Source organism: Schistocerca nitens, unplaced genomic scaffold, assembly GCF_023898315.1.
Source record: "Schistocerca nitens isolate TAMUIC-IGC-003100 unplaced genomic scaffold, iqSchNite1.1 HiC_scaffold_465, whole genome shotgun sequence".
NCBI lineage: Eukaryota > Metazoa > Arthropoda > Insecta > Orthoptera > Acrididae > Schistocerca > Schistocerca nitens.
Window position 1 is genome coordinate 2,938,879 of NW_026045998.1, and position 13,989 is coordinate 2,952,867.

The 13,989-nt window shown below is 37.1% G+C and overlaps 1 long non-coding RNA gene across 1 annotated transcript in view; it reads left to right on the top strand.

Moving 5' to 3' along the window:
• The window catches only part of LOC126232172 (uncharacterized), a 41,783-nt gene extending 31,526 nt beyond the window's left edge, over positions 1-10,257 (top strand). The window contains exon 5 of the long non-coding RNA XR_007544686.1: positions 10,223-10,257. This is a non-coding gene — a long non-coding RNA (uncharacterized LOC126232172). The remainder of the gene's footprint in view (positions 1-10,222) is intronic.
• Positions 10,258-13,989: the final 3,732 nt, after the last annotated feature.

A 13,989-nucleotide genomic window follows, 5' to 3' on the forward strand; every position in this document is an offset into this window, starting at 1 on the left:
TTTGCCCAGTATCTTCTCCAGCCTATTGCTAATAATATTCTTATACTTTCATCTAATATTTCTTCGGTAATAATATCGATCCTCACTTTAGTTCATTTTTGTAGTACAATTATTATTTTTCCTCGGTGGTTTCCACTGCTGGCAAATTTCATTTTTAGTAAAAATAAGCTGTAAGCACTTTAATTGACTATATTGAGAGTACTTATTTGTCTAATAGCACAAGAATCTATTACAGACTGAAGTTCTTTGGTATTGTGCTGCAAAGTATATCTGTGAATGTCTTTGTGTTCATAAAATATGTTGATAATTTTTAGATCAAATATGCCACAAATTTCAATCAGCCACTCTCCATTATCATTTTAAACTGCTTCTCTGTTTTCCCCTCTGCACCACAGTATGTGATTACCTAGTTCGTCCTCTTGCAGTCGTGTCTCCCATAACGAGGAATTCCTTCTTGGGACTTTTTCTGTGCGTTCTTGGAGACTTGTCCATAAAACATCTTTCTCCTGTCCTTTTCTATTATTTGTTGGTGAATGTATTCCAATAATTAAAATATCTGTGGAAAATCATGTCGACTAGAACAATAAATTCACTGATAAATTTCTATTTTTTGATCCTTTTCTTCCCTATTTCCTTAATCTTCCAATATTATTTTAATTCATTCTGTGCCTAAAAAGTGCATAGTAAAATGTTGGTGAAGTATTGTTGCCTAAAATTCTGAGAAGATACAGGGTCGCCAGAATAAAATTAAACTGGAAAATGTTTGGGGATGACACAAAATACATTGCCCTTGTTAATGAATGGAACTGCCCTGCAGAGTACATGACGGAAATTGCTACTGTTCATGTTGTGCAAATGTAATCAAATTTGTCACCAAATCCCGGTCCCAGGACATATTTGGCTTCACCACCCTGTACTAATTAGGTGTTGTTACTACCTCAGCTTTGCTCACCTGTTGTACTAAATACACATACTAAATATATATACTGTAGACTATGTACTAAATAGCAAACTAAGTATGTCAGTACAACAAATTGTGCATTGGAATGAAACTGACGATTTATGAGTTAACGTGTTTTGTCTTCTTCTTACGAAAGTAACAGTCGTGGCAGCCACACTGACAACAGACAAAATTAAATGTGCTACTCCTGTCTGATGTGTGTGTGTCTCATTACATACTGTTGTTTAGCCAGTTTTAATACGCAGATTTCACGTGGCTCATTGTACAGACACAAACACATTGGTGCTGTCTGGATCTCTTACAGATTTAAAGTAAAAATAGAAATACAGTTTAGTTCCACGAAAGATACATTATCTGTATACTTGATTTAAAGTGGCTGCCTCTGTCATCTTTGATGAACTCCAGTAAGCTTCATACCTTGCAGCAGTAACGCATTTTGTTAACTCTTCAGGCCATTTGCTGTCACCCAGCCTTTGTCCTGACAGAATTACGTAAACAGTGAAACACTAAGTATAGGCAGTAGTGTTTCTTTAGTGATATGTCTGTAGTTTTATTAGTTACAGTTAAAATAGCGGAGCATGTAATGTTCCAAATTATTTTGGATGTTGTGAGAGATTCCATCCATTTCAAGGAAGTAGAGAGACTGCACATTCTTACTCGGAAGGACCTCCAAAGTATCAAAAAAGAATTTGGAAGTGGTGTTAAACAGTACCATGCCAGTGATGAAATTGGTATCATCATATTTTTCTTTTTTAGAAAGAATTGGACTGTTTTGTAATATATGAACAAGATGATGATCGACAATCTCTCGGTGAAGACACAACGATAGTGTTAACAGATCTGCAATATGAATTGCTCAGAAATTTTTTTTCCAGTACTATTTGTGTGGAATAGACACATGGTAAAAATTTGCAGATTATTAGTGACCACATTCTTGGTTATAGGTGGGTTTGAAGGTGGTATCCAGGCATTATTTTGCATTTCAAACGAAGAAAGCACTGATATAAAGACACAGTTTTTAACTTCAGTCACAAAGAAAGTTGGAGTAATTAAAGCATTTGAATTTGTCTGATAACACTAACACTTTCTTATGTGCAATGACATGTGTAATAGGCATGTCAGAAAATAATTTGCATCATGGTACAACTTTACATAACTGTAGAAGAATCAGACATATAAAAGTCTGGTGAGCTGCTACAGTGGTTTAAGAGAGAACAAAAAGAGGATGATGACATTAGAGAATATACTTCACAGATGAAGACGGGGGATGGTCTCGGCATTGGGCATATTGTTATTAGATGGATCTGCCTTTGATTTGTGTGTGCATCACGGTTTACAGGCCTACTGGGGAACACACCAAGTTAAAAAAATGAGTAATGTACACGCTCAGCACATCTTTGGTGATGTACAAGTATTATTAATAACGAAAATAATTCAGTGTGTACCCGTTCCTGTTGATTCCATTATCCTGCTAGATATAATTAACAAAATTCAACTCAAATGTCCAGCTGATTCTTTAAACATCGATTGGACTGGGTGTGTAATTTACAATGACTATGCTGCACTGCACAGGTAAAGTATGAGTATTCACCAAAGTCCTCCAGTATGCACTTTTAGTAGTCAGTTGTGGCAAAAGAATTCATTGAATCAAAAAGCAAAATTAGCTTGGCGAACGTACGTGAAAATTGCTTATTCTGTTACTATTTTGTTATTGTGTTACAATATTCCCGTAAAATTTATTTTGCTTGCTTTCTTAGTCTTAATTTTTACAATGTTGGAAAGGAACCGCTTTCCAAATACTCATCCCCATGGTAGTCTCATTAGCTACGAGGAAATGGAAGTGCTACATAAGAACCTGTTGGTATGGTCCTGGTGGTGCTTGATGTAATCCGGGTTACTAACCTTTTGGATATTCTCGAAATATTTTAATAACTGCAAATATTCAGGTATTTTTATTTATTTACTGCCCGTATTATCACATTCATGATATTGGACTTGTCAAATTAGAGAACAGTATAAAATATTACATATTTGCATCATGTATAAAAGCATATCATTGGTATCAACACACCTTTATAACAAAAACATTATTCTGCTTAATTCGATTAAAAGATTTTATATGTGCATATAGATAACATAAAAGCTAGTTAAACAATGTGGTTGATTTCACAAAAACTATTAAATACCGGTACTTTAGTTAACTAGGCATAGTAATTTATGGCACAAAAGTCAGGTACATAATTAGATACATGCATAGATAAAAGAAATTTGGTTTTATCTAGGAAATGCTTGATAATAATCAATTTCTGTTTCGAGAGGTTTGAAGCAGACCTACAGATTTGAGCAAAATTTCAGGTATTCATTAATGCTGTAGAAGCTGTTGTATATTGGTAGATTTTTTTAGTTATTTTTTGAATGTTTGTCATGTTTTGATGCTACCTGGCGATGCACTGTAAAGAATTTTAGGTTTGTAAACAGCACTGTCCTGATATATTGATTTTCTGTGCACATCCCTATGAGAGTCATCGCTGCATTTTGTTTGGTAATTGTGGATTTCACTATTCAAAGCTGAAACTGGATGGTTTTTAATGAAGCAGAATCTTTAAAATATAAATATAAATGGTAAGGTCATGATTTTTAATTCCTTGAAGATACCTCTTCGTGATGCTCTGTAAGCTGTATTACTTATTAATCTTACAGCTTTCTTTTGGAGCTCTAAGTCTGCTTTGCAAAAGAGGTATTTCCCCAGAACACTATACCATACTTCAGTAGACTATGCATCTATGAGTAATGAGTACGTAACACTGTTTTGGTATTGCAGCAATCTTTAGGCATTCTTAATGTGTAACAGTACTTGCTTAATATTTTGTCAAGCATTTCTTCATGTTTTTCCCATCTTAGATGCTCATCCACCCATAATCCTAAAAATTTTATGTGATTCACTTTCTGAATTTGGCTATTCGATAACGTGAATTTTACATTGGTCCTATTTTTGTTCCTTGGTTGAAGTTGATTCCATACAGTTTTCTTGTCATTGACAACGAAACAGTTATCTATAAACCATTTTTCTGCCACTTCTACTGTTTTGCTGATTTTTGGCTGCATCGCATTATCATTCCTCCCTTTCATAATGAATTTTTTATCATCAGCAAATAATATAGTATCAGCTGTCTAAAACTGTTGTGGTAGGTCATTAATAGCAACCAAGAATATAGCAATGGTCCCAATACCGAGGCATGGGGCACCCCATAATTTACTCTTTTATATTCAGAATGGTACACATTACCATCCCGAGAAATGTGTACTCTTCGTTTCCTATCAGTTACTTATGACTTGAACCACTCATAGGAAACAGCAGCGGTACCATAATCATATAGTTTTAACAGCAATAGATTATGAGTTATAAGATCATGTGCTTTGGAAGTGTCCATAAACAACCCACAGATCAGTTTCTTGTCCTCAACAGCTTTGTAAACAAGTTTTAGGAAATTGAAGAGAGCCATTTGTGTATATTTGCCTGTTCTGATACCATTCTGTGCATTTACAAGAATGTACTAAAATATACAAATCTTTTACTTTGGCACTAAAAGGCAATACTCTGTCGGCACTTGGAAGATCGTGAAGAAGTCCTTTGAAGGTTGGTGGCAATACTTGTGATGTTTGTATCTGGTAGCTACAGTAAATTTCAATAAATTGTTATATATATAACGATGACAAATTACTATATGTGTTTCACATAGGCTTCCCACTCATATTCAAATTCCTGAATGGTATTTGTATTGTGTTGCAATAAAGTTGCAGCACACACAAATATTAGATTTTTGAACCCACGTACGTTTAAAGCAAAGCTATTGTCATAAATTGGTAGCCACTCTTTGAAGTTATCGGTCTGTGTAAGACACTTTTAACCCCCCCCCCCCCCCCCCCCCAGTTGCAATGTGCATATTAGAGGAAGGGTTTATTCCTTTTGTATGTATTCACTTGTGTATTTACTGGTGCATGTATATCACGATAGAGAACCTTCCAATAATTCATTAACACACCTTGAAAGTCAGCAGCTATTCCAAGTGGAAGATTCCATGAGAGCAAATGTTGACACAACTTATTTAAGTTCCAGAAAACTATTTTAGATCAGATGGGTTGGAAGTGGGTATTTGGTCAGTTCTGTGAGGGATGTGATGAACACATATGTCAATGATTAATTCTAAATAAACACGACAAAAGTTATACATTTTCAATTGAAACATCTGATTTCTTTCACATTTGCTACACTCGGTGATGATGGTTAGAGATGACAAACCAAAAGACTGTAGAGGAAACTTACAAGTCTGCAATGTCTGGAAACATATTAACACATCTCAGGATAAATAACTATTATTATTCTAAACTGTGCACAGCAATGGTACTTTTACTAGAAAAATAAGTTTGCAGGGCTTTATACATGGCCTCACTTTGTCCAGTTTTCCCTCCCTGCTCACACCATTACCAGTCAACAATCGAGATGGCCAGGGGTGCAGTGGAACCTGTGTTAATTCCAGTTTCTTGTCCTATGGTTTCCTTTAACAGAATAACATGTAAGAGTGCGTGTACATTTCTCTTCCATTTTCATCAGTACAGTGAATAATTGTCTTTTCATTAATTTATTTTCTTAAATATATAAACGATACAGCTACCCATTAGTGTGGTTTCAATGTTAATTTGCACATGTAGTCCTATGAAAATTCAAATCAAAATTCTGAATTTTGAAATGCAATAGATTTTGTCTTCTTGTATATCAATGCAAAAGTCATAATGTACAATTTCTGACGCTGTAAAACATTTCACATCATAATGACATATAATTTATAATTTCATTGAAAATGGACTGATGAAGGTTTACTCAGCGTGGATAACAAACCACGACTGTTTGTACATTGTATTTGGTATGAAATGTTAGCTTGCTATTTCGTTGTTTCAGTAAATCATTTAGAGACCTGCAAAACATTTCATACAATATTTGGAAACACCTCTTTACATTTTAGACACAAAAGAATGAAGTAGTCCATTTAACTTGTTTACTCCCACAATTTTATATTTAACGCTGTGACTGCCAACGGCCACAGCAGAGCGTGATGCTGTTTGCCCGCCAGTGTGGTGGTGAAAACCCATCGATGCACATTTTGCATTCAGTGTGTTGTGAAAGAAACATTACTATTCTCTCCAGATGAATTTCAGTGAGATTTTTATCGTTTGTCAGGATGAAGTGAGGAGTGCACACTGAAGCAAAGAACAAATCGCTCATCACACAGCAGTTACCACTCCGTTTTCAGTATCTGATTAACACAATCATAATGAGGTGGAAATGTTCTGGTGGAACCGAAACATCATGTTTGGCAGTAAGCGAAAGCTAGAAAAACTCTCATTACTGATTGCACATCCTTTCTACAATGTACAAAATCCCTCACTGAAAATTATTGTAACAGACGCTCCAGTGCAGGAAGTGACAACGCCATGCTGTCAAGGTACAGCTGCGCTGGAGTAATACCAGATCCCTTCAAACATTCAAGTTCACATTCTCTACATCGTTGGGGAATATCCAGCTTAAATAATATTGTTGCATGGAAATAGCACACACTTCCAGTTTGTACATAATTCAAACCAGAGAAGCAACAATCAAATTCTTTCATTGTCTGTTGCAGTAGTGAAACTTTTCACTTTTTAATGAGCAGTAGTTCCTCTGTCTCTGTTTTCTGTAGTGCTTTAATGATTCTAAGAAAATATGTATTTTCTTTTTACTGTATTGCTACTCAAACAATTCACTGTATAAATTTTTGTATAATGATGTACTCAAATGTCTGTATATGCTATAAGATTATCATATTGCACTTGTAAAAACCTGACTAATTCCACATCCATGTGAACCCAACGCAGTTGGACCTATGGAAGACAAACCAAATGAAATCATTAACCAGACTCTGAATGAGGACATTGGCACTAATTTCTTGGACAAGCAGCAGGAAACATTGTGAAAAAAATTAGTTGAAATGCTTCACAGAGAAGGGAATAAATTTGTATTATATTATTTGTATTATATTATTATAGAAATCTGAGAAAGCCTCACTTTTTCTATGTTTAAATTAAATGTTTCACACTAAATTGGTTACCTTAATGCTCTTCATTTATTCACAAATGTGACCCTGCATAATTATTTTAACATTTTTAAGTACATAATTCCAGGCCTTCACTGTTAAGTGGAAGTGATATGTCTGTGACATTGAAATTTACGAATGTAAAATTTAACACACTCACTGTCACAAAGCCACCAAAGAGCCAGCAGTAAGAGTTAATTACCTAATTCTGTTTTAACACAAACTTTTAATTTATTTGATGGAGAATGAATACAAGCTGCTTGATCAAATCTTGATTGTATTTTGTTCACATTAAGGTCTGTCCTAGAAAAATTAGTAGTAGCTTCAAGATTTTATTTTAGAGTAAATCCCTCTCTTTCAATTTTACATATCTTATGTCCATAAAACAACTATATATATACATATATAATATATATAAAACAAAGATGATGCGACTTACCAAACGAAAGTGCTGGCAGGTCGATAGACACACAAACAAACACAAACATACACACAAAATTCAAGCTTTCGCAACAAACGGATGCTTCGTCAGGAAAGAGGGAAGGAGAGGGAAAGACGAAAGGATGTGGGTTTTGAGGGAGAGGGTAAGGAGTCATTCCAATCCCGGGAGCGGAAAGACTTACCTTAGGGGGAAAAAAGGACAGGTATACACTCGCGCACACACACACACACATATCCATCCGCACATACACAGACACAAGCAGACATTTGTAAAGGCAAAGAGTTTGGGCAGAGATCTCTGCATATGTGTGTGTGTGTGTGTGTGTGTGTGTGTGTGTGTGCGCGCGCGCGCGAGTGTATACCTGTCCTTTTTTGTGTATACCTGTCCTTTTTTCTCCCTAAGGTAAATCTTTCTGCTCCCGGGATTGGAATGACTCCTTACCCTCTCCCTTAAAACCCACATCCTTTCGTTTTTCCCTCTCCTTCCCTCTTTCCTGATGAAGCAACGGTTGGTTGCGAAAGCTTGAATTTTGTGTGTGTGTTTGTGTTTGTGTGTCTATCAACCTGCCAGCACTTTCGTTTGGTAAGTCACATCATCTTTGTTTTTGTATATATATACTGTAGTAATTTAAAATAATACCACCTAATTCCCCCTCACACTCTGTCATCAGCACTTGGTCCATGAAACTAATTTAATGTTTAAGTTGTGGAATATCCAATGACAGAAGACACAGAGGCAATGGCTAACATATTACAACAAACAATAAAAAATTACAATACATTTAAAAGCAATGTGAGTGTACAGAAGCATTTTAATACTTTTTGGAGTGAATGTTAGATTAGTGTCTAGGCTGGTGTTAAATTTTGCTACAAATTTGCAAGACACATTACTAAGCACCTGCTGAATTGGCCTCAGCTGTGCTGTGTGCTTCCACAGCTTAGCACGGAATTCTTCACTCAGTATTTAGGTGAATATCCTATGAAGAAACAGACTTCAGAGTGAGAAATGTCACCCAAAGGTAAAACCAAAAAGCGTACCCGCAGCGAATAATTTAAACTCTGAGAAAGTGGAACCACAGCATAGTTGAAACCTAAGTTCAGAATTCAAACAGCATGTGTGAAACAATTACCAGTTTTGACTGTAATTCCAAAAAGAAGCCATATTAGTTTGTTCTTGCTAGATCGATACAAACTGTTTTTGTATGTTATTCAGTGAACAGTTCTGCTGAGGAGTTTTAAGGGGGGTTATGAGTAGCTTACGTTGGAGAACATACATTACACTTATGAAACACTGTAGCACTTATTTCGTGCAAGCCCACACTGGGACAAGCAAACAACAGGTTTGAATATCAGTTATTGCATACAGTTCCTGGTTGACAACAGACACTACAAATTATGGCAAAAGACTATTTCCCTGAGGTGCTTGGGTCAGCACATAGGATACTAACTTATCACACAGCAACAGCCATAATTCTTTATAGTCCCTAAATTAATCTCATCTATAATGGGCAGGGACGAGATTGGAAGAATTTACAAGTTAAAATTCATCCATTTCACGTGCAAATAGTAACGAAGTAACTCACAAGAGCATAGTTGATTCGATTAAAGAAGTCACCCCCATAAGTAATAGACTCTTGACAATGCGCGTACAGGGCGCAAACAAAAAATATACACTAATTAATGTACATGAAACCACGAACATTGAAAATAAGAGAGATCTGCAGAAGGTAAAGCAGTTCTAGTGTAAATTCGAGAAGATTATAGCAATAGTCCCCAAAGAAGACACAAAGATGAAACTTCCTGGCAGATTAAAACTGTGTGCCAGACCGAGACTCGAACTCGGGACCTTTGCCTTTCGCAGGTAAGTGCTCTACCAACTGAGCTACCTGAGCACGACTCATGTCCCCTCTTCACAGCTTTACTTCTGCCAGTACTTCGTCTCCTACCTTCCAAACTTTACAGAAGCTCTCCTGCAAGTAAAGCTGTGAGGACGGGTGTGAGTCGAACTTGAGTAGCTCAGTTGGCAGAGCACAGTTTTAATCTGCCAGGAAGTTTCATATCAGCGCACACTCTGCTGCAGAGTGAAAATCTCATTCTTGAGACACAAACATATTACTAGGCGACTTCAGTGCCCAGATTGGCAGAGAAAAGGATTACCAAAAGACTGCAGGCAATTTCCTGGCCCATAAATTCGTCAACAACAATGGCATGAGACTCATTAAACTCTGCCAACAGAAGAATCCGAAAATAATATCCACCTCCCTGAGGAAACATCCTCGAAAACCGAAGACTTGGATTTGATTTAATTTGATTTATTTCGTGTTCCATAGGTCCAACTGTGTTGGGTTCACAAAGACGTGGAGCGAGTCAGTTTTTCACAAGTACAGTATGATAATCTTATAGCATGTACAGACATTTGAGTACATGATTATATGAAAATTTATACAGTGAATTCTTTGAGCAGCAATACAGTAAAAAGAAAATACATTAAAGTACTACAGAAAACAGATACAGAGCTCAAGTTAAATAACATTCTTAGTGGCATTATGTCAACTTGTATTATATAATATTAAAATTTTACAATTTATTTAGTTAAAAATTTATCTAGACTGTAAAAAGCTTTTTTCTAGCAGAAATATTTTTAGTGCTTTCTTAAACTTACTCTTGTTATGAATCTCTGTCTTTATTTCAGGAGGAAGAGCACTGAAGAGTTTTGCTCCAGTGTAGTGGACATCCTTTTGCGCCAAGCTCAAATTTCTGAGTTCACTGTGTATGTCATTCTTCCTCCGTGTGTTATGCTCGTGATAATTACTGTTTGGTTGAAATATCTCTATATTTTTACAAAGAAAACACATGAGAGAAATAATATATTGGCATGTAGTTGTGTATATTTAAATTTCCTAAAGCTGTCTCTACACAAGTCTCTTGGGCGCAATCCACATATAATTCTTAAAGCTCGCTTCTGTGCAATGAACACTTTCCTTGCTAATGGCTGGTTGCCCCCAAAAAATAACGCAATATTCAATGAGTGAGTGAAAATAGCCATAGTATGCCACCTTTGCAGTTTTAGGTTCAACACATGTAGTGACAATCCATAGCAGAGCTGAGCCTTTTAGAGAGATCTATAATATGTGAAGACCAGTTCATTTTCTTGCCAATGTGCACTCCAAGAAATTTCGTTTCTCCATTCTTTCTATTGGCTGATTACCACATGTCACTCTTATCTCTCTCACTTTTTCTGTTCTTATGCAGAACTGAATAAAGCTGGTCTTACTGGAATTTAATGAGAGACCATTCACCTTGAACCAATTAACCACATCTGAGAGTATGTGATTAATGAGTTCCTCAAGATTACTGTCTGTTCTACTGCCCATAAAAATTGTGGTATCGTCAGTAAATAATGTAAATTTACACGACAGGCTTGTACGTGATGGTAGATCATTTATAAAAATCAGGAATAATAGTGGCAAAAGAGCTGAGCCCTGAGGCACTCCGCATGTAATGGAACTCCACTCAGAATGTGAGGAAACGTCACATACTCCACCCGAGCTATTCGAGACAACTTTTTGTTTTCTGTCTCGGACATATTACTGTAGCCAATTGGCTGCAACACCACTTATTCCTACTAATTTTGCTTTTTGCAAGAGAATCTGGTGATCATCACGGTCAAACTCTTTGGACAAATCACAGAAGACAAGAAGTGCAAGCATTTTTCCATTAAGGGTTTCTAGGACTTCATTTGCAAGTGCAAAGACTGCGCCATTTTGAGAGCCAAATTGGCTCTTGCTGAGAAGTCCATTCTTCATGAGATGATCAGTAATTCTTACATGTACTAGCTTTTCTAGAATTTTGGAGAAGTCTGTCAGCAAAGAGATAGGTCGATAATTAGTTAGTTCAGCTTTATCGCCCTTTTGGTACAGGGGCTTCACAATGGCTTACTTAAGTCTACTGGGAACAACACCTTTCTGAAGGGAAGCATTGAAAATATAACAGAGAATGTCCCTTATCCACACAGAAGAATATTTCAATAAAATACTAGATATATTGTCAACCACTGCAGAGTTCTTACTTTTTAGAGACATGACCATTTTTTGAATTTCTTCTACAGTGACAGGATTAAGGTGAATTTTTGAAAATGTGTTTCAGTATACTGCTTGACAAAGAGTTAAAGCCTCATAAACATTGGGCTTTCAACGAATCTGTTGAGTTACTGATAGGAAGTGTTTATTAATAATCTCAGCCACAGTTTTGGGTTATCTACTAGGGGTACCTTCATATCTGATTTTATTTACATCTTCTTTGCTTGTTGTATCTCTTCCTGTTTCTTTTTTTACAATGGTCGAAATTGTTTTTATTTTATTATTAGAATTATCTATTTTCTTCTCATGATATAGAGCTTTTGATTTCCAGAGATGGAGATCTGCTGTAGAGTCTTTCATATAATATCAGATCGACCACGTGGCCTTCACATATCCTTCACAGAAGGAAATTCAGGACGTGCAAGTCCGAGGTGGAGCCAACATTGACTCTGACCACTATCTAGGGCAGATCAAAGTGAAATTTACTCTGAAAAGAATCCACCACAAAAAAACTTATCTTCAAAAATTCGACACCAAAAAGATCAAAGAAAGCAACCTAAAAGAAGAATGGGAAAATGAAAAGCCAGGCACTAGATAATCGAGAGAGCCAAAGAGGCAGTACCATTGAAGAAGAATACGAAACACCTGTGGTGGGACTCGGCATGTGAAGAAGAACTGGAAGATGAAAAGACTGCTTTCCAGAATTATAACTCTAAGAAGTCACTAGAGACTCAACAACATTATCTTCAGACCAGAAAGGAAGCCCCGAAAATTATCAGACAAACAAAGAGGACGCACACGAAGGACCAGTTGGACTCGATAGAAAAACACTTCCGAGGTCACAATACTCGAGACATTTACAGGATGTTTGCAGGGAGGATTTGAGGATCCACCCCTCAGAACTTATGTTTCCGAAAACCAGACGGCAAACTCGCTCTGACCAACTGAGATAATTGTAGAGAATTGGCTCGATATTTCTCAGAGGTAGTCAGTTGCCAGGAGTCCACATCGAGGTGGCCCAAAGAGATTCCCGCACAAGTAAACCCCGAGTCTTTATCACCTACTAAAGAAAAAATAAGTAGACACATCTTCTGACTCAAGAATAATAGGACATCTGGAGAAGATGGTACAGTTGCAGAACTAGTGAAGAACATAGGCCCAAATACACTTGAGGAGCTCAAACAAATCATCATAGATATCTGGAAAACGGAAAAGGTACCTGAAGAATGGAAATATGCACTCGTCCATCCATACACAAGAAAGGTGACAGAAGAGATTTCAATAACTACGTAGGTATTTCTCTCCTTGAAGTCACCTACAACAGTCTATCCCTGTGCCTTCTTCAAAGAACACAAAAACAGCTTGAAAACAAACCTGGTGACTTATCAAGACAGTTCCCGACCAGGGTGTTCTTGTGTCGAACAAATTTTTAATTCGAAGATGCTATCAAAACATGGAGCAACCCGAAGCTCTCCGATCACCTGTACGTTCGTCGACTTCGAGAAGGCGTACGATTCAGCTGATCGACAGACCCTCTGTAACATCTTGGAAGAACGAGGACTTGATCAAAAGACATTAAGACTCATCAAGGAAAGACATACTGATTTTACAGAAGACAGGACCACCAGGAAGGGCTTGTGGCCAGCCCGCTCTCCCGACTTGTCACCGTGTGACTTTTACCCCTGGTGGTACTTACCGTAGCGGTTCTCGAACTTTTGTTTCGACAGCGGATTCTCGGTCCGTCGTGCCCCGTGTACGGGGTGATCCACTCTGTGCACAGTCGGTCTCTCTCTTTCGTGCGAGGTCTCGTGTGTGCGTTCGATCCCAGAACTCTATTACAGTGCGTCGCTACTCGGCACGTGGTGTCGGCGGCACGTGGCAGCAGGGCACATTTAGAAGTAGGCTGCCCGACATTATTCTTCTCTTTTTCAGGTGAAGACACACACACACACAAACACAGGTTAGCTCACGTGCGTCCAGCGTCTTCAGAGAGCGCTGCAGTGTCACACATTCTTGCGTGCTAAATGGCGTGTGTAGACCAGGTAATATGCTAAATAATTTCAGGTTTGGGTTTAAATAAAGAGGCGAAAACATCATTTCAGGTATAGTTTACTTTGAAAACATCTGTATGTAGTAGTGATAACTAGTCGCAACACTTTCTTTCTTACAAATGAAATAACAGTGTCGGCAAATGGTAACATACTTAAGTATGAATGTCATCTGGAAAGCACACTATTGCAAATTAAGTTTCCGTGCAGTCTCGGGAGATTTTCACTTGTCGTAGTAGTTCCAAAACTGTAAACAATTTTTACAAGTGAGTTTTGGCCCCAGCCTGTCAATTCTACATTACAATTGGCAGTATAAATGACATTTTTAATAA